The sequence below is a fragment of the Sparus aurata genome, chromosome 6, assembly GCF_900880675.1.
Source record: "Sparus aurata chromosome 6, fSpaAur1.1, whole genome shotgun sequence".
Classification (NCBI taxonomy): Eukaryota; Metazoa; Chordata; class Actinopteri; order Spariformes; family Sparidae; genus Sparus; species Sparus aurata.
Genome location: NC_044192.1, coordinates 33,350,346 through 33,372,401, shown reverse-complemented (window position 1 = coordinate 33,372,401; position 22,056 = coordinate 33,350,346). Strand labels below are relative to the sequence as shown.

At 45.1% G+C, this 22,056-nt stretch overlaps 1 long non-coding RNA gene across 1 annotated transcript in view; it reads left to right on the top strand.

Moving 5' to 3' along the window:
- The first annotated feature begins 249 nt into the window (after positions 1 to 249).
- The window catches only part of LOC115583494 (uncharacterized), a 30,631-nt gene continuing 8,824 nt past the window's right edge, over positions 250 to 22,056 (top strand). The window contains exons 1-2 of the long non-coding RNA XR_003984371.1: positions 250 to 1,131; positions 3,018 to 3,171. This is a non-coding gene — a long non-coding RNA (uncharacterized LOC115583494). The remainder of the gene's footprint in view (positions 1,132 to 3,017; positions 3,172 to 22,056) is intronic.

Sequence of the window (22,056 nt, the reverse complement as noted above, 5' to 3'; positions counted from 1 at the left end):
ACACTGAATCCCTGCCGTACTTTTTCTCTTCGAGCTGAAAAATTTGGTCCAACGGAAGTTTGTATCTCAAAATAGGAGTGGAGCTTGTAGCTTAAACGTGTGCATGTGTGCGACGTTTCAGCGACTTTAGCACAAGCAAAAGCTCACGTGCTCGTACTCGTGCGTACGTACACACACACCCCCCCAACACACAACCCAACACACACACACACATGCACATAGACACACATTGATAGGGAACAATAGATGTAGAGGGGACACCTGCTCTCCTGATACACCCTCCTCCTCCTCCTCCTCCTCCTCCTCCTCCTCTTCATCCTCTCTCCCTCTCCTCCATTAGGATTCAGTTCAGGGCTTGGCTCCGTCTCCGTGAGTAGGTTAGCCATGCGTGTCATGGCGAAATCCAGTGAATGGTAATGAACGAAGGCAAATTTGTGTGTGTGTGTGTGTGTGTGTGTGTGTAAGAGGAGGAGGTGGCATGCTTGCTGAATCACTCCCTCTATCATCCCGCCATCCACCTATCTATCTATCTATCTATCTATCTATCTATCTATCTATCTATCCAGCCATCTATTCCTCCTCCACCTCTTCCTCGTCGGTGGTGTGTCGACTCGAAGGACAGCCCCCGTGCTCTGACACACTCACACACACGCAGACATACACCTCCGCGATGTGTCACTACCAGTTCCACCTGCCTCTTCCCGTCATTCCCCGCTTGCCGGTCCATCTACCTACACTTGCTCTTCACCCCCCCCCCCCCCTTTTTTTTTTTTTTTGCTCTCTCTCAGTCTTTCTCTCCACCCCTCCTTGTCCTCAACCCCCCCTACGCTGTGTGTCACCGCTGCCGGGAAGAAAAGAAAAATGCTCCGTCCGACGAAAGTGAGAGGAGAGAGGACAAAACACAGAAAAGAGTCAAAGAGGAGAAGGTAGTTCGAGCTGGAGTGTGTTTGGAGCGCAGCGATGCCTCCATCCACCATGAGCCCGACTCTTCTTTGATGGAATATCCCGGACGGCGGAAGGGCAGAAGGAAGGAGAAGAGCAAGAAGAAGAAGAAAAAGTAGAGGAGAAGGAGGACTGAAGGAAGACTACAAGGACTGAGGAGGCAGGACAGCCAGCGCTCGCCTCAGGAGGGTATGGAAACACAGAAACCATAAGAACAAAAAAAAAAAACATATATAACATGCTTTTGCCAATCATTTCTCGAACAACCCCAGCTCTTCTGTCCCTTTTGGCATTTTTCATTTGGGTTTTGATCTCTCCCTCTCGCTCTCTCTCTCTCTCTCTCTCTCATACACTCCCTAGCTTGCTCGCTCGCCCTCTCTGCTGAGTTGTGTCCACAGGCTCTGTTTGGGATTTTGACTAATTGTGAAACTATTCTCCGGACTCGAGCGGAGAAGAGACTTTCTCTTCCCTCCATTTTCTTTTTCATTCTAATTAACTCCCCCCTGTGCAGACCCTCAAAGAGCCTCTCTCTCTCTCCGACTCCGAGTCTGTCTCTCTCTCGCTCGCTCTGTTTTTTTTCTCCCTCTCTCCATCTGTCTGCCTTTGAGAAGCAAATAATTGGATGTGGAGATTGGCTTTTCTGTGGCTGAGCCGGAGGATTGAGGCTGCACTCCACACACACACACACACACACACACACAGACACACACACAGTTACACAAACACACACACACCTGGAGCTCAGGGTGTGTGTGTGTGCGTGCGTGTGTGTTTGTGAGTGCTGGTGTAAGCCGGTCACAATCTAATAATTTTCTTAACACGTCATTTATTAGGTCGTTTTCAAAGAAAAAGTTTGGTTTTGTCCGCGAACCTCGTGAAAAGACCAAAACCGACGCGTGTGAGCGTCTTTCATCACTTTCGAACTCCCACATCCTCTGTGTGGCTCTTCAAGACGAAGATGTTAAACTTTGCAGAAAGAGACAAAACAACATAGTTGACAGAGGCTGAATCATTTCCTTAAACAGCTGGGCACTGTAGTTTTTAGCAAGCGTTGCTCAAACAGGAGTAAATAATGTGTTGATTGGGGACTATTTTCAGCCGCGAATGAATACACACTTGATGCTCTAGTGAGTTTTTCCACAGATTTTTTGAGGCGTGTGTAGGGTTGACTCAAAATTAACAAAGAAGGAGCGTGCCACTGGTGTTTTTAATTGTTTGAACTGGAGCCTTATGACACAGAGGAGGAACAGACTCTAAACACTCTATCATTATTGTAATTATTCAATATCAGTGCATTTTTTGGTCTTGGTCCTTTTCTAAAATCTAGTTTCATTTTTGACTCTCGTGCAGTTCCCTGCTTTGTCTCCTTCTTTCCTGCCTCGGACACCAACTTGTAGAAAATTCTCGCGGCACGCTCATTCGTAAGAAACGTTCTACAGTGCAAAGCTGAGTGAGAAGGAAAACCCGAAGAAAGAGAGAGGGAGAGAATTTGGTAGCTCGAGTGGCCGAGAGACCTTTGAAGAGATTAGAGGCAGAGGTATTTCCCTGGAGAGAGAGAGAGAGAGATGAAGAGGATGAAGAGGAGGCTTGAGGAGCTTCTGAGACAAGACGACATGAGATGTGTTGTAATGCTGGCAAGCTACAGGCTGGCTGATTGAGTGGGACACACACACACACACACACACACCGACACAAGAGATGTAAAGCTGCTCTCGCTACACTTTCTGCTCTGAGGCAGAGCGCCAAGTCTCTCGAGCCTTTACACACACACACACACACACACACACACACACACGCACCTTAACACATTCAAGACACAGACAAAACGACAAATGGAACAAGAGGGACTTCGCTTCAGTGGGACCCTTTTCACATTTCTTTCTTTTTTTTCCTGCTGTATTTCATTATTCACCCAGTCTCTCTCTCTCTCTCTCTCTCTCTCTCTCTCTCCTCTTCACCTTCCCGCCCAACCACACATCTCCCTCCTCCCTCTCTCCTCCTCCTCCCTCTCTCCTCCTCCTCCTCCTCCTCCTCCTCCTCCTCCTCCTCCTCCTACTACTACTGCTGCTGCTTAGCTCCATCCAGTCCGGTCTCATTGTCCTCACACACACACCTCGCCGCGGCCGAGCGTGTGAGCGCGCGCGTGTGTGCATGTGTCTCTGCGAGGACGGGGGTGCAGCCGGTCATTTCTACAGCAGAGCACAGCCGAGCGCCGGGTTCCACTCTGAGGTGAGTGTGTGTCACCTCCTTATCCGATAAACACACTTCTCACAGTTTCAGCCTGTAAATTAGTTTTACCGCTCTTTAAAGTGTGCGTGTTTGTGTGTGTTTGCCGTCACAGTTCATGTGTAGAGAGGATGATGGAAGAGTGTGTGTGAGTTTTTCTCTGTGTGTGTTGTTTGCTGTAACAGGGGTCAAAGGTGCTGGTGGTGACATTTGAATGGCTTGGATTGGACATGGAGCTGAGATTGTGGCTCAGGCTCGTCCAGACTGCTGGCGTGATTATGAGTGTGCGTGTGTGTGTGTGTGTCTGTGTGTGTGTGTCTGTGTGTGTGTGTGTGTGTGTGTGTAGCCAGAGGGTGAGCTTGGCTAAGTCTGTACGTGCTCTGCTTATGAATTGCTGACCACGGCTTGAGTCTCACTTCCCGCTAGTTCACATTGAGCATGCAAACACTCTCGCTCTCCTATTTTAGTTTTTTGCTCTTTTTTCCACTCCAATCTGTCCAATTATTTTTTTCTATCCTCCTCTTTTCCCATTCTGTCTGATTTGACTTCAGCGACTTATTTGGCATGCCAGCCTATAGGAAACCTCTCTGCCAAAGCCGTGTACCAAATGCATTTTCTCCAGCAAGCAGCTAACAGTTTATATGTTCATATTTCCCCGACTTCTTTCACTGTTTGTCTTTCTTTCTTTCTTTCTTTCTTTCTTCCTCTCTCAGTTGCTCTCTCTGTCTCTCTCTCTGTCTCACACACATATACACACATTCCATGGCAGATTTAAATATTTCCCGGCGGGGTTGGAGGGTGAACAGAAATAGATCTAATTCTAAATCAGGACGGAGAGCTCGGCTCAGGCAGCCTCCCTCCCTGCCTCCCGCCCTCCCTCCCCCCCGCTACAGCCAGCAGCTACAACACTTGCGCTCCAAAAAAAAAAAAAAAAAAAGAGTTCAAAGATTAGCTGCAAATGTATCATTTTGCAGTTAATAATATGGAGTGAATATGCTGCGACAGTGTGAAGCGGCAACGCTAAGCCGTTTGCCAGATCCCACACACTCTGGCCTCGATACTGGACACAGGAGGCGTGAGGACAAAAGGGCGTCTCAGTTTTCGAAGATTTCGAAACAATGCAGCTTTCTGGAATTAGGTGGTTTTTGTCATTTTGCATTGCACGACCCACAAAAACAAAAAGGCAAAATAAACACAGAAGAGCCCAATTTGCTTCCCAGAAACTTGACTTTTGAAAGATTGCGGGGAGTTTAAGCTGTATGGATTTGTCTGTTCCGGCTTCTTGGCTGCTACAGTAGCTGGCTGCGCTGGAGAAAAGCAGCTGGATTAAGCCTCTAAGACTGGAGTTAAGATACAGATCTGGAGTTGATGAGTTTCTAGCTGCTTGTCTATCTGCCTGCCTACCTGTCTGTCTGCCCGCCATGTCTATGTGTCAGGGCCGACATCGGAGCAGCGATAGGATGGGTCACGGCCCGCCGGCTGCCTCCAGCGGTGAAGAGAGAGGGACGGAAAGACGAGGATGTGGAAGGGGTAGAGGGAGGAGGAGGAGGAGGAGGAGGAGGAGAGGGAAGACGGAGAAGCAGGTTGAAGGAATGTGTGTGTTCATATGTCAAAGTGTGAGTTTGTGGCAGCGGTGTGAGAGATAAAGCAGGATGGGGTTGGGGGGGGGTGGGGGGTAAGGATAAGATGTGCTGAAGGCTCGATAAGCAGCACCTGGCTCGAGAGAGAAAATAAAAGATAAGAATGCACAAAGGGGGATGTGAGGGTGGGGGTTGTGGTAGTGGGTGAAGCCTCCAATATCTACCTACAGTCCAGACGGACGTCACGCGAAGACCCACTCATCTTTTACCTCTCTCTCCCCCTCTCTCTCTCCCTCGCTAACCGCCCTCTTCCTCTCTCCTCTTTTTCCTTTGACAATGAGCCGACAGCAAAGAACAAAAGAAGACATAATACATGCAAACCCTCCTCTCTCTGCAGTCAGGAAGGAGAGGAGGAGGAGGAGGAGATGCGAGAGAGGGATGAGTAAGGCATAACATGTAAGGCGACTGCAGTAATCAGATTATATTGAAAAGAAAATATAGATATAAAAGTAAAAATAAGCAGCAAGGCAGATGCTCCAGAAAAGTCAAACTGGTAGGGCGCAAAAATGTAATGAAATGTTGATGAAAAAAAATGCTTGATGGCTACACTCTACATTTTAAACCCAGATGAAGCTTTGTAATGAGCTGAATCACATCAAAAGGTAGGAGTCTGTCCTCACTTGAACTCTTAAAACGACCAAAGTCGACATTTTGGCAAGCAACCCTGTGTGTTCGCTCAAATAATGACTTTCCTCTCTACAAAGCTAAGACGTGAGCAGCGAGACACTGTAGTGCCGAGGAAATCGCAAGACTGTGAGATTGCTTTTTTTTTTTTTTAAGCATGGCCAAGATCCAAACTTAACCAAACCTTAGCGGAAACAGACAACTTTTCAACTTACTCTTCTCCTATAGTACAGGCATTTTATGAGAAAAAAGGGGCAAACCTCACACAAATTGCAACAGAATATCTGATAAATGTTTATTACTCATAAAAGTCTCCTCTATAACATATAAAAAGTCCTAAGAAATCCAAGTGGTGGAAAATATTTTTCAAAGGTGTTTCTTAACCATACCCATGTACCACTTTTATGCTAACATCACTATGAACTATATACTTGTATGCAAGGCAACATCATTTTGCACTAATCCATATAAATGTTTTATTAATTTATTGATTGCTTAACATACATTTAAAAGAAAATTATGTAAATATCACTTAAAATAGCACTTTTATATTACTTTCAAAATACTTCCAAATTGGCACAACATAAATGTTGGCACTGATGAACATCAACTTCAAGTTAACATGTTTCACTCTAAACATGTTAACTTGAACTTGAACTTTAACATCGCTGGTCATCATAAGTCTAAGTTGTCTGGCTCATCTCCATCATCTTCATCATCATAACATGCAGCCTGCACACTCCGATCCTTTACAGTGGCCATATTATAGGCCAGTCAATCTAGCCCAAAAAAACAAAACATTTGCAAAAGAAATGTCTCATAGTTTTTATTGGTCCTAATACCCTCCTGAATCATATTCTAAAAGTCTACCGCCATAGATGGAGTGGAACATATATTTTTTCGAGATTAAAGGCCAAAGTTGTGCCCAACACTCAAAGTAAATTGAGTAGAATAGGGGAACATTTTCAATTAATAGCTATCACTATGAAACTTCTCCAGTTGATTTGTGACATCATACCAAAGAAAAAATGTATTGCAAGCTTTTGAGATTTTATGTTTATATGCAAATTAGGCCTTTCTTCATAAAATGTACCATCATTTGCATATATTACAAAACACAAAATTTTAAAATCAGATGAAGCCAGATTAAAAATGATTGTTTCATTATGTTGACTCAATACAAAAAGACAAAACTGAAGAAGGGACTGTGTCTATGTTTCTCTATCATCCCATACATTAGAAAATACTATTTAGAGTCATCAAAAAATCTATTTTCGCCATGTATAAAATGTAGAAAATATCATATATTGAAGATATATCAACAGAACTCCTCACTAATCAAACACAAAATATAGATAGGAAGAAATCTGAAGTTGAGATGTCTCCTCCACAGTGTACGAAAACCTACTTTTGAGAAAACACCCTTTAAAGATTATAGTAAAAGGGAATACATTTTTCAGAGGAAACCACTATTAACAGACAAGTCATTGATATTGAAATCTATAAATAGACAATACGTACCCAAAACCACAACTCAAGAGACAGATGTAGAAGGGAAAGCCCAGTAGGCACTTCAATATACAAAATAGGAGGTAGGCTATAACACTTATAGATTTGACTCTGTGGTAGGGCTGGGTATTGTTAAGAACCTCACGATTCGATTCGATTTTGATTCTTTAGGTCGCAATTCGATTCAATATCGATTCGATTCAATATTAACTTAAATGCTTCGATATCGATTCAGTAATAAGTAGTAATAAACAAATAATTCATTAGAGTACCTATTGATAATTTTTCAATTAAAAAAAGTCATCTTAAATTATAAATCTTTCCTCTAGGAAGTTCTAGTTCGAATTGAAATGTAAACAAAGGTACTCAATGTGTTTAGGTATAAAATATTGCAACCATAGTTAAGCTGAGAAAGTGCCATTGTTTCTGGGACTGCATGGTACATTTTTGTCTGACATAAACATAGACATGACCGCCGTCCCTCCACCCTCCAGCTAGACGCGAGGGGGTAAAACGTTATATATAAACATAAAATCTCAAAAGCTTGCAATACATTTTTCTTTGGTATGATGTCACAAATCAACTGGAGAAGTTTCATATTGATAGCTATTAATTGAAAATGTTCCCCTATTCTACTCAATTTACTTGGGCACAACTTTGGCCTTTAATCTCGAAAAAAATATGTTCCACTCCATCTACTGCCGGGTTAGGGTTAGTATATGATTCAGGAGGGTATCAGGACCAATAAAAACTGAGACATTTCTTTTGCATTTTTTGTTTTTGTTTTTTTGGGCTAGATTGACTGGCCTATAATTAAGAGTCTGTCTCTCCATGTTACGCACATCAAGCTAAACGATTGTCAACAACACAACCATATACAGTTAGCTAGCTACAGTTAGCTAACTATGAAGTAGGCTAATTTGATGGTACATGATAATAATATCATACTCTTTCACACAATAATCATGAATGTGCAAATATGTTGTTGAAATATATCAATTTGATGACATCAAAAATGTTCTGAGGTAAAAGAGATAATACTTGTGTGGGCCATAGTAAATTTACCTGACAGTTACAGTTGATAAGAATCAAAGGTTCCAAAGAGATACCCACTTATGAAAGCTAAAACACAGTTTCTGGTTGATAGTGGACAGTATTGAACCCTTTGTGTGGACATCAGTCAAGAAGACATGCATGAATCTATTTTTTAATATGGGCGGTTATGGGAAATTGTGACATCCCCAATTTCAGTATCTTTCAATACTTTCCACCACTTGGATTCCTTAGGACTTTTGATATGTTATAAATGACATATTCATGAGACTAGAACAATTGAAAGAGTTTCTGTTGCAATTTGTGTGGCGTCATGTCGTATAATGCCTGTACTACTAGTGTTTATTGTGGTATTACTGTTGGCTCTGCTGTCACAAAACATAAGAATCCCAATTTCAGCTAAAAATCCGGAACTAGGTGCTATGAAAAGGCAAGTTTTTTTGACTTAGTGATTGGAGGAAGAATGTCGGCTTTGAACCACCTCAAGTGGTAAGGGGAAACACACGACGCTGGAGCTCTCCATCGAGTGAATGCCGTCAGTTCACTCTTGTTTTACCTCAGTTTCCACAGGATAGTGACCAGGGAACTTCCTTTGTGCCGTTAACTGTCCTTAATTAAGAGGGAAAATCCGATCCAGTGGCCGACTGAATAGCATAGTAACAGTGAGATCTATAGAGAACAAATAATGTCAGTTTTCCACAGCATACACTGTGCAATCAGTATTAAATCCACGACAATCAAGGTTGAAACTTAAACGTTGTCCATGCCACTTTAAAGAAAACTCTGTTTATTTGAGTTTGGGTTTCATGCGGGGGCGGCAGTAGCTCAGACAAAGTATCCTTGAGCAAGATACTGAACCCCAAAATTGCGCCCGATGTGCAGTTGGCACCTTGTGTGGCAGCCTCTGCCATCAGTAAGGGTCCTGCGATGAGCTGGCGACTCATCCAGGGTGTACCCTGGCCTTCGCCCGTAGCTAACTGGAATTGGCCCCAGTAACCCCCCCTGAAAAAGGGGGATAAAACATCTCCGCAACCCTCACGGAAAAAGCGGAAGAAAACGGAACGGAACGTGTTTCATTCGGTAGCTCTGGACTCTGGAGTTCTTGTCATCATAATTCTATTGTTCTAACTTTCATGTCATATTGTTCAGACTACAGCTTGGCACCCAGTGGCGCATCCACTTTGGGACTCACTCATAGACACCAGTTATTGCCTGGGAAATTAACGGAAATGTTGAAAAAACGGTGTACATTGCAATGTAACAGAAATCGAAAAAATATTTAATTCTAGATCCATCTTTTTATCCGGTTCTGGAACATAGGTTAAAGGAGTCCATTATGGACTGAGGCACATCTGCCATCCAAGTTTAGTAGAAATCCATCTAGTACTTTCTGTGTAATCCTGCAGTCAAAGCAACCAACAAACCAACAAATGGTCACAGGCGAAAAACACAATGTCCTTGTCAGAGGTAAGTGTGAGCGATGAAATCTAAAAACCGTATCAGACTCAGGTCTTTGGGTCGAAGGACTTGTTGAAAGTAAACTGTCACTTACCATTCTGTTTGTTGAGAGTGTTAATTAGTTGGTATGTCAGCAACATGACTATGTAAATGTTAATACAAGGCAGAAACTTCAAAGTTCACACGAGCGATATAAAGTGGAATGACTCAAGAAAGGGAAAGTAATTACAAGTGTGTTGGTAAATAGGATCTGACGCTCTACACTAAAATTAGAGCGCGGCCGCTCAAAGAAGTAGAGCACGCTCTTTCCGAGTGAATTAACAAACAGGTCACTTGTAGCGCAAGGTTAATGTTTAACAGGTAACATCGACAACGTAGCGCTAGATAAACTTAAAAGTTTCACAGTTTCATCTTTGACATTTAGCTGCCACTTGATTCAAACAAATGTCTGCTTGTCTAATGTCACATTAGCCAAACAACGTTAATATTTCAATGCATCACATCCAGAGTCGCTGTCACATCTGGCTACAATCAGAATATTCCAATATTGCTCGAAAATGACCAACGGTCAGCTTTGTGCCGCAGTGTGCCCTGCACACTTGGACTGTTTCACCTGAGTGATCCATGGATGCTAGGCCTGTACAACATCTGCATACTGCTTGACTTGTCCCTTTGGCTTGTGTTGTGTCTTATTTATCCTATTGATAATTAATGGTTGCTGTGTATTACACATCCCAGAGACCCTCACACACACACACATACACACACATACACGCAGTGATCACACTCTGGGAGTGATTGGAGCTGCTGTAATTAAAGAAGTGTTAGCGGTGAGTGAATAAAACATGCATCAATCCCTCTTCCCTTCGTTTGAGCTCCCCTCCTCCATCCTCTCCTCTGTCTGCTTTTTCTCCCTGTTTCATTCTCTTTTATCTCCTTTTCCCCGCTTTCCACTTTTATTATTTTAATCATCCTCATCCTCTCTTTCCCTCTGTTTATCTTTCCTTTTTCTCATGTTGTTCTGCCTTTTCTCTTCCTCCTCTGCCTCTCATTATTCTGCTTCTTTCCTCCTCTAATTACCTGTTCTTGGTCTTCTTCCTTCCTTTCCCCCCTTTTTGGATCCTTTATCATTGTCTCCCTACTTTTACTCTTCACCTCCTCCACCCCTCTCATTCTATCCTCTCCTCCTCTTCTCTCTCCTCTCCATCATTCCCCAGAGGTGAACCAATGTGTGCAAGCTGTTGCAGCAAGGGCAGCGCTGGCATAGATAGAGCTAGTCTAGCAGGGATGAGATATACACTGTGTGTGAGTGTGTGTGTGTGTGTGTGCACGCACATATAGACACTTTGAAACACACACTCTTTCTAGCGCACGCGCTCTCTCTAGCTCGTAGACACTGCAGGTGCTGCATCAAGATAAATGAGCCGTCATTAGCCAATCAGGTCAGCCGGTGGGAGGGCGATGGAATACCAAGGAGCGAGATCAGCTAGTGGAGGTCAAGCCTCTGACAGGAGAGATGTGTGTATTTATGTGTTTCACTGCACGGAGAGATTGAGAAGAAGGATTTCCTGATTAGATGTGAGCTCTCGAAAACTTTTACCTCCCCTCCTCCTCTTCCTCGCTGCACGAGCTTCTCCTTCCCCTCCCTTCCTCCATTCTTTTTGTTTTCCCACCAGTGCTCCTCTGGGAAGCAGAGGAGTGCCAAAGACTGCTGTGCCGCCATTTGACGGCCTAATTGGTGTCTTCGGCCCGTTGTTTATCCCTTCATCGGCGACTCTTCGGAGTGACGGAGACACAGAGGTTGAGGAGGAATAAAAAGCGTTTCAGAAGTCTAGCTTCCAGCTCGAATTTCCTGCAGAAGGTAGATGTCATATTGTGTTTTTTTCCCAAAGCACTTCTCCAGGGAGAAAGCTATGAAACCAATTAGAGAGAGAGTTAGACTGGCATATATTCTCATTACAGCGCTATAATCAATCAATGTGTGTGTGTGTGTGTGTGTGTGTGCGCGCGCGCACGCCGGTGAGTGTTTGCCCTCCTCACATTTACACTACAGCTAATGCAAATGGAATTATGCATAAAGTGCTCGTTCTCACAGCCAAGGTGCTGCTGGGAAGGAGGAAGGTAAATGATTAACCCCATGGAAAAACTCTAATCTCCCTTATTCTCCCCCTCTCTCTATGAATGTGTTTGTGTGTGTGTGTGTGTGTGTGTGTGTGTGTGTGTGTCGGGGGGCTTTCAGGATGGCCGCTGGCTTTCTTTGATCACTAATCCTTTCTCTGGCCTGACTTTCTGTCCCTCGTTCTTTTTTTCCTCTGCCCATCTCTCCGCTCTCCTCTCATCTCCTCTCCCGCGTTCGCCTCACGCGGCCCGTTGCCATGTCTGCATTGTGAGCAGCTTACAGGCGAATAACTAGGGCAGGGTGCCCTCTCTCTCTCCCTCTCTCTCTCTCTCTCTCTCTCTCTCGTTCTTCTCTCTCCCCCTCTTTCCGACTTTCTGTCCTCCCTTTGCCTCTCGTAACCGTTTTTACTATTCTGTTTTCTTGAGCGCTTAAAGTACAAGTTTGAACTTTCACAAGTCTATTTTAATGCAACACCAGCAAGTTATTGGCCGCTGCAATCATCCCTTCCTTCTCTTCAGACGTGGCAGCGCTGCAAAGAAGAGTCAGTGAGGAAATGGAGTGGGCGCTAATAGATGCAAAGTAGTTCAGGGCGATGCAAATCTCAGTGATGTGAGTTTAAAAGTTTTAGAACCTGTGAGAAAATCTCACTCATCCAGAGGCTTTATGACGGCTTCATCACCGACGAATGTCTGAGCTAACACACAAACACACAAACGCGGCACAGCCAACATGTATACTGCAGGTCAGTAAAGACGGAACTGTAGTTCAGACAAATCGAGCAATTTAAAGAGGACGCTTTGGGCTCGCTCAACTCGTACGCTGAAGTGTTCCTATTTCTGATTCATGGAGAGAACAATTCGCGGGTTTATCCGTACACGCTCCAACATAGACACTGTCACACTCCACGAACACACACATGGTGCATTCCCAGTTGGCATTTTTTAACTGGACACCGAATGAAGGCAGACTCAAAAACTCTGACTCACCCCAGCCTTTAAATTCAAAGACGGCCGCTTGGCACATCAACTGAGAAAACTGAACATCGTGTTTATCAGCACTTCATTTGTGTCTCACTAAATCAGTATTAGATGCAGCACTGTCCGACTTCTATCTGTGGACGTTTTGCTCCAGTTGTTTGGAATGCACAAATCAGCCATTTCTAACAGCGGGTGACGATGTCTAACCTGACTAGAACTAGTACCCAACTTGTTGTACTGGAACGCCGTCAACTCGGGTATAAAGTCATTGCCAGCTGTGACTAGCGAGGTTTATGGAACCAATCGTTTGTGCAGACGTCGTTATCTTACAGCTGTACTGTTAACTGGCTAATACACCTTAAACTTCCTAGTCCTAGTTCAAGCTTCTAGCCAAATCAAGTCGAGTGTTTATGAAGGTCTCAGCCCGGGTTTATGGTGTGGCTCGACACTTGTGATGGGTGTCACTGAACAGAAATTAAAGAGCCGCTCCGTTTGTTATAATGGTTTTCAATTTGTGCTGCGTCGAAAGGTTTCAGTCTTCTCCATGGTAACCAGAGGCTGTTCGGTCACATCATATCGTTGAAGGATAAATATCCTTCTGACAGCTTGTTTGTTACCTAATCACGGATGTGACGAGCAACCATCTTTTCTTCCAGAAGTGCCCCATTTCTGTCGAGCTACCATCGCCTAAAGCGTCAGGCCCCCTACCACCACCTCCTTTTTGTACAAAGTCCTGCTCGCTCCGCCATGATGGAGTTATACTAGGGAGGTTTTATGGGCAACAAAGGTTCACGTGACTAACAGGACGAAGATATCGCACTGAGACTGTGGAAGCCCAGCATGAGCCTCAGCTTGTCTGCATGTATTTTTTTTAACCAATCAGGGAATGTAGATTTTGACCTCCATTTCTTCATCAAGCTAAGAAGAGATGGCATCAGGAATGCTAACAGTGACCGATAAGTCCTCGAGTGTTGGAATAAGATTGAACCTATCCTTTCGAACACAGCGTTACTGTGATGAACACCCTCCCTCATACAGCAGTCGTCCCCACTTCCTCTTCTGGTATTCTCTCTGCACCCCTTCTTTTCTCCATCTCCATCCATCTTTCTCTCCCCATCTCTCTACAGCTCTGAGATCACTGTGACCTTTCTGTCCTCTTTTCCCTCGCCTTCTCTCTCACTCGCTATCTGTTTTCTTCTCTCTCGCTCTCAGTTTCGGGTAATTTGTCCAACCAGCCGAGGCAAAAAAAATCTCTCGGCTGCCGGACACACACACAAAAACACTCCCTCTCTCTCTCTCACACACACAATTCACAGTCGCTCTAAGGCTCCTGCCAATGCCTCGCAGCATTATTATTCAGCACGTTCATAACTTCATAGAGGAGCTCAATGCCTGGCCAGACAGTTGTAGTGCGAGTGAGACCTCGTAATCCCCCTGCTCTCTGCCCGGGCCTCGTTAAGCCTTATTCCCCACTGGGAACCCGGAGGTTATAATTAATGTACCTCCCGTAGACCTCGGGAGCTCCTCGTTGTGTTTTTCTGCAGTCCTGGTCTTACTCCACAAGGGGGCACGAGAAATGTATAGAAGCCAACGGACAACACAAAGTGTGTTTGTCAGCAGCCTTGGGGGAAGTTTGGAGCCAACTTTTCTGGTGCAACACAGATGCTGAGGCTGCACCAAAACTTTCCCATTACTGTACCTTTGTTGCTCCACAAAGAACACAAGCGGAGCCCGACAGATCTCTCAGTTGGCCGATATCAGCCATATTGGCCTATCACAGATACACTGGCATCAGAGTCTGATATGTGCCTAATAGGAACAACTTTATATCTCAGAGGTTGCTTGGTGAATAATAGATATGATAATGAGTTATCGGTGCAGTTTACCGTTTCAGTGCACTGATGTTCTGTAATTCTAGACGGCAAGGTTTATTGTTCAACTGTAATCTATCCTGCCTCTGTTAACTTTGACGGATCATCGGAAAAAATGAGTGTTTATTCGCCGATTTTTGGAAATTGCTGCTCCCTGATATTTATAACAGTATCGGGACCCAAAATTCGATTAGGTCTCTTGGTCAGGCTCTAAATTCTAGTGCAACAGACCGAACTTGAACAGAATTGGAAACAGATTCGAAAGCTTGTATAGGTTTGAAAGTAATGAATTCCTAGGAAGGGTCTCCCCCCCCGCTAAGGTAAAAAGTGTTTATATCTGTTCCGAAGGTCGAGGTGAAAAAATGCCGTTGTTGTAGTCAGTCCTACAAATGAGGATAATGGCGCACACTTTTGCACAAAAAATGTTGCACTCGACGGTACAAATGAAAAGTGACAGAAGTAGTTTTATGAGTCTCGACAACAGAGCACGACAGAGAGGTTCAAACGCTTTGACTTCTTCATCTCGGCACACCTGTCCAGTAACTGTGTGGAGTGGACGAGATAGCCGTCGTAATACAGGCATCTGAAAGGTGTGTGGGAGGGCACTTTTCAGACACTCTTCGACTATGATTTCAACGTACTGAGCCCATTATTGCACTCAATCCGTAGAAGACAGCACAGCAAGCCTTTCCCTCCATACAAGTTACTGTTTAATGCTGAAACAGAAAGTAACCAACAATCAGTCGATCACAGGGATCACTCATCAAGCAAAACCATGTGCTGATTATTTCATTTTTTTTTACACAATAAGAAGCTGAATCTCTTTGGGATTTGCACTGCTGGCCTGACAAAATAAGACCTCGGAGGATGACACGCTGGGCCTTGAGAACTTGTCATTGGCGTTGGTCATGAATTACGATACTGAAATGATAGAACAACAGATCAATCAAACGTGAGAAAAGTCGTCATTAGTTGCCGCTCTGTCTCATTTAATCTAATTAAAGTCCTACTTTTGACATACAAAGTCAAGCAAAGAAAACCTCACTTGCACCAGACGCTTTGACTTACCTACTAGTACTTTCTCTGTCAACACGATGAGTCACTTCACCAAGCGTCAAGTAAATGCCACTTTATTCATAGACACCAGCCAGAATAACCTGATTTGCAGTGGAAAGGAGGGGAGCTGTGCGTGACTTTTAGAAATGGGCATTTTGTGCATCTCGTTCGACAAAATGGACGTATCAATGTTGAGTATCGAGCCGCGCTGAAAAGAGGGCGGATGTATCCAGGCGCAGGTGGAGTGGTTGTGTGAGTGTATTTGTGTGTGTGTGTGTGTGTGTGTGTTAGGGGAATTTGAAGATGTGTGTGTGTTGGGGGGGGGGGGGGGAGAAGCACAAAGCACTGGCCTGTGGAGAAGAGAGAAAGCTCCTGTGTGTTACCGAGTCAATAGGCTCTTTGTTCACTGGGACTGGGAGACAGTTAGCCATGAGGACGAACTGAGACTCCAACGTACCACTGTGTACCTGAACCTGCGTACACACACGTGCAGCGGCGCACACACACTGACCGAATACCTCAGCCCGACAGGACGTCATCCAATCTCCGTCCACCGTTCCTGCTTTACCTTCTTTATCGCCTTATCAGTTCTTCCTTGACTTTCTCCTCCTCGCTCCCCACTTCTTTTCACTCTCTTTCTATACATCAACCGTCTTTCCCTCCCTCTTCATCCCACCCACCCGTTGGCGTCTTTGTGATGGAACAACAGGAATGGTTCCCCTGCTTTTTCAGCCCTCTCGGTTATCTATACCGGGGGGTCGGTGGGTGGGAGTTTTTACCTGAGAGCAGGACAGAGGGCATTCTGTGCTGGAGCGAGGGACAGCGAGAAGGAGGGGAGAAAGAGAGAGTTGGGTGGGTGGGTACAATCGGGGGGGGGGGGGGGGACGAGAATGCGACAGATACAGGTAAAAGCTTTGTGTGCAGGTACCAGAATCAAGTGCAGGAATCCGGAGCACACACTGGGTTTTTATATCCATGTGATGGTCAAGAAAGAGTGTAACTGGGGCTAGGAGCCAGAAAAAGAAGTGCATGGAGACAGGAAACAGACGAAGAGACCGACTATGTGCTTGACTCAATCAGATAAAAAAAAAAGTGCGTATGTGGCGACACACCGACAGAGAGAGGGGAATTCGGAAAAAAGCGCGGGACCGCAGCTGTTCCGACAAATACCAGATGTAAGTAAAAAATGAAATCTGCAGGCATTTCTCTCATATTTATCAGCCTTTTTTTCTGCTTTTGAAAAGTATTCTATGAATTCTGTGTGCTGTAATGTGCCTCCGGAGTGTTCCCCCCTGCATATAATGACCTAAAAAAACAGTAGATGAAAGCGAGCGCTCAGGGAGTCGGAATATTCGAGGCCACTGCGGAGTGAAACTTCTGGTTTCTACACCAGTCGAAGGGCTGGCTGTCGCCCGCCTGATGAGAAATGTTCTGGACGGGAGGTTTCTCAGTGGCTACTTATATTCCATGAGTCGAAGTCAGGCACATGTCAGCACGAATCACGCTCACATACAGTGTTTCTGCTTTGTATGTGTGTGTGCGTCTCTGAAGGCGGGCACGGTATAAATAATGGATAAAGGTCTAATAAGCTTTCCGTGGAACGTCTCTGGGCTGTTGACCATCGGGATCAGCATTAGGATTCTGTCACTCAAACTCAAAGGCACAACACTCAGCTTATCTATTGCTCTACGACACGCATACACATACGTTTGTGCACACACACACACACAAACACAAACGTGCATGCTCACACGTTTCCACACACTCGTGCAAACGCCGATCGCCTTATCGCTTCGTCCAAACAAGAAGATAACAAACAAACCACATTGTCTGTTTCCACAGAGGATCTCAATAAGACACAAATCAGCTTACACACACACAGAAGAAAAAACACACACACATAAACATGCACATACAAAGAAGCGGAGCGCGTTTTTCACCACTGCGAGGTCAAAGGAGACGGACGCAGACAAAGACGGATGACTTTGACATTAATCCTACCTGCTGCAAAACTCTCTCTCAGTGCCCCTCTCGCTTTGTTCTCGAGCTTTGCTTCTTTATCTCTCGTTTCTTCTTATCTCTGCATGTCTTTCCAGCTCTCCGACTTTCCCACTCCCATGCCTGTTGCCGGAGCGGTCGCTCAAAAAAGTAGTGATTCCACTCCAACCCCTGAAGAGGAGCTTTGTTCACCAGATAGAGAGGAAATATACAGACATCTCGTCATTAGACATTTTGCGGCTGTGTTTATATGCACTTTTTCATTTGATCTGAAAAAGTTTGAAATTTCCCGAAACGATTCACTTTGGTTTCGGGAGTAAGGTGAAAAGATCAGTACTTCACAGGTCCATACAGATTGTATGAGGCTAACAGCCAGCAGCTGGTTAGCTCTGCTTGGGACTAAAACCAGGAAGAAGCAGCAAGTCTGGCTGTGTTCAAAGGAGAACAAAAATCTGCCCGCCTTTATATCTCTCGAATAAACATTGACACATCTATGGCAGAAACAGACTTCACAATATCAGTCTAATGTGACCCAAACTGGCGTGACCCAAACGTGGGGCATCAAAAACAGAAACGATTGTGCCATCGTGAAGAAAACCAACCTTACTCCCCACCGGTCAGTCATGTACTGTGTATGTCGCATATCGTTTAGGAGCCAAAGTGGTTAAGGTTGTTCATGGATGACACGGTATTATGTTAAATTCACTTCTTTTTAAATCGAACCATTTGCATGCCTGTAACTCTTCCAGGGTAGAAATAGTTTTAAAACCACATTTAGAATAAAATGAGACTAGATCAGAACTGATCCAAGTGGTCCGATCCCAATACAGTCTGTACTGACATTCACACATTTTGGGGCTGTTTTGGTCTTTGCCTAAAAAAGCCTAAAAGTTCGGTTGAGCTCTACGGCTGATACGTCAGTAAGGCTGATGTATGGCTATTGTAATTTTTCAGATGTACCGTACATATTTTTGTCACAAGTCTTTACTGGTATCAAAACGCTCTGTTCATTTGTCTATTTTGAAAATGGTAAGTGAATACATTGTCATGGAATTCTCAAACTCTCACATATCACGTATCAGCCTTAAAGGGATAGTTCAGGTCTTTTGATGTTGGGTTGTATGAGGTACTTGTCCATATTACCTGCAGTAGATGACGGTCAGCTCGGGAAGCAGAGCGTTGTACCGCTGACAGGCACCGGCGGCAAGACGTATTATAGCTACCCAGAAGACTGCACAGCTAAAACAATATTTATCTGTTTAAGTGTACAAAATGGTTGTGTTTGACATTTCCGTCAGACAGCCCTTTCCTTTGACCACCACATTCCCTCAGCCGTCCATATTCCTACGCATAGGCGCAGCTGTGCCTGCGCTGCCTGTATCCGCCGCAGAGCAGCGGTTTGGGGTCGGACTTTCAACGGTTGTCGGTGCTACATGCTGCTTCTCCACAGCTGACCATCTTCTGCAGGTAATACACCGACCAAGCACAAGTACCTCGTGCAACCCCACAGCAAGAGACTCACCTACGAGCCAGTATTAGTTGGACATGCAATCCTGAAAATCTCCAGCTCATTACAAAGGGTTACAACTTTGTAGAGCAGAATGAGCCAACCAGCCATTCTGTGGTAGGGATACTTGGGCGTATCACTGCCTTGAGAATAATAATTTCATAAGAACTGGTTAAACTTTTATTAAAAGTATTGAATAATTCAGATAATAATTCAGATTCTTCTTCTTTGGCCAGCATCACCGATCAGAAATACCGGCCTCGCCCGAGTTTGGATCCCACCGCGGTTGGTTCATGCACGGTGCCACGCTGTACTCAGGCCCGTGGCTGTTCATTTATGTGTGTATTTGTGGATGCACGTGGGCTGCTTTGCCTCCCTCTCCCTCTCTCTGTTAACGTTGACTCATCCATTTTCAGCCAGTTAATAATTCAGAGGGTCTGCAGGCTGTGTTTTCATCTGTCTCATCTCTGCGCTCGCCTGTGAAAGAACCCCTAGTAATTACACACCGCCAAAACAAGACAACGACTCCTGATGGCTGGCAGCGTGGCTGGGGATGCGGAGCGTGCGGGTGGGAGGTGGTGGGCGGGGGGGGGGGGGGGACAGAGGGAAAGCGGGTGAGAGTGAGAGAGGGAGGGATCGAAGGACAGGAGGGGAGGGATTGCAGGATACACAGGAGACAAGAAGGATACACAGTGGAGAGAGGTGTCTCAACACTGTTGTAAATCCTCTGCAGGGCCTTGTAAGCTGTCAGACAAGCTGAGGGTGTTAAAGGCATGAAGCGAGAGCTACACACGCTCGCGGACACACACGCGTACCGCCGCGCGGGGGAGAAAAGTTTACTCCTGCTGCCGCCGTGACTGGCTCGCTGCTGTGTTTTATGGCTTTCTATTCCTATGTGATTTTCTCTGGCATGTCACATAGGGTCTAAAGCCATTGGGTACAGAGTGGGAGATCTGCAGACAAGGATTAGATGGATATATGGAATGACAGAGGAGGGATAAAGGAAGAGCACATGGAGGTTTAATAGCATGTATGTGCACGCACACACTCACACACACACACACACACACACACACACGTATACACTGCATGGCCTGGGGCATTTTTGTTTCTGCTCGCAGGCAGCCCAGTCTAGCTCAGCTAATTGCCCCCATATGAGACAGGCTGAACTGCGCATCAATCCCTAAAGCCACACACGCGCGCGCACACACACACACTCACACACACACACACACACACACACACACACGCATGAATGCAGACACTTAATGTTTGGTCTGAGCCTGTTTTTGTCACCCACTCTCTCCCACATGCATTTGCATTATACACTCACACACAACAAGCGCAGTATACACTCCCCAGCCAGGCCTGCTGGTGCTGCTGACTCAGGTTGGTATTTAATGAAGCTCTCAGTTTCACCTCGCGTCTCCCTAATCTCAGCGCTCCTTTCCGATTGGCTACAAGCACGCTAGCGAAAAATGTTAACGTTGGGGGTTTAGTGAGCCTTAAGACCACTTCTGGCTCTGTGTGTGTGTGTGTGTGTGTGTGTGTGTGTGTGTGTGAGAGAGAGAGGGAGAGAGATAGAGAGAGAGGGAGACATCCTGGGAGAGCGAGTACAAAGAGTAAAAAATACAGATGTAGAGAAAAATGTGAGAAGAAGCATAACGGTAAAGGAGTTTTTCTCCTTGTTGATTGACAGCGCTCAATAGACTGCCATGCCGATCTTTATTGCAGTGTGTGTGTGTGTGTGTGTGTGTGATTGACTGACCTATTGACTGACTCTGCATTGAGTTTCTTGCTGAGAGCGCTGCAAAACTGTGAAGCACACATAGACACATTGCCTTGAGTATTATATCGACAGCTGTCCGCTGTATACATTTACTGGATCACAGCAATTTCCCTGCTGCACTTGATATAAATGACGGTAAATCTCAGATGATTTAAAAGGTTTAGAAGGTTTAAAGCCATGTGGCTGATCGTGATCATACATTCCTGACAATTCGGAAACACATCGTGCCACTATCACACCACTTTGGTTCCCTCTTTAAACTCCAGAACGTGTCCCAATGTCCTTTGAATTTCGATCACAATCTGGAGCGCCGGCCCAGCCAGGGATAAAATTCACATCTTACATTTGGAGTTCTGTTGAAGGTGGAGTCATTTTACGTGTCTCGGGATCCTGAAATAAAAGTCACATTAGGGTAAGGGTTAAAATGCGCATTTTTTACAGTAACTACAGCAGAAAGATCTGGGTTGAACTATGGTTCGGTTTGGGCAACTTGATTTTTCAGAACGTAGAAACCTGCAGTCTGGTCTGACATACGCCAGATTTGAATCTCTGGTACACTGGAATACAAAGACGTTGACCTGGTGGTTACGGCTTTAAACAGGGTTGTGTGGTCCTCTTCTATCACAGATGAAATACACAGGGATGCACAGAATTAATGCAACATTATGGAAATCATTATTTTGTTTAGATTCAGCTCTCGCCAACAACCACAAGCCGGTCACATCAATCACTCCCTCTTCATCTCTTCTTAGCTTCCTCTGTCCAAAGTCCTCTTGTGTCTCTTCACCTCTGTCCAATGTCCACATAGACGCCGCTGAGCCTAACTCTCTTGCCCCCTACCATGGCTCCAGTTCTGGTTCTAGTTCCCAGCGGCATTCTTTGCTGGGTCCCCCTCCGACCTGACAGGAAAACCTCCTTCTCCTTGCGCTCCGATACACGTCAACGCCGCCTCCAAATTTTAGCCGGAGGTCTTCCTCAGAGCAGTTGTTTACAGTCTGATTATATAGCTGAAAGGTCTTTGCAAAGTCCTTCATGATAGGTCATGAATTGCAGTTCATGAGGTAAAATGTCTCAGTTTGTGTTCAAAGTAGCCACGACAAGAATAAGCCAAGCGCTGGTGGCTGTGCTGTGCTGTGCTGGGAGGCACTTTAGCTGTGAGCGTCCGCGGCGCGGGATGAAATGAAAACCACTCGCTCAACTTGAATCGTGATTTCACTTCAGGCGAGTCCTTTAGGCAAACTTTGAGTGAATCAAATTGAGCCAAACAGGGAGAAATCTCTTCATCAT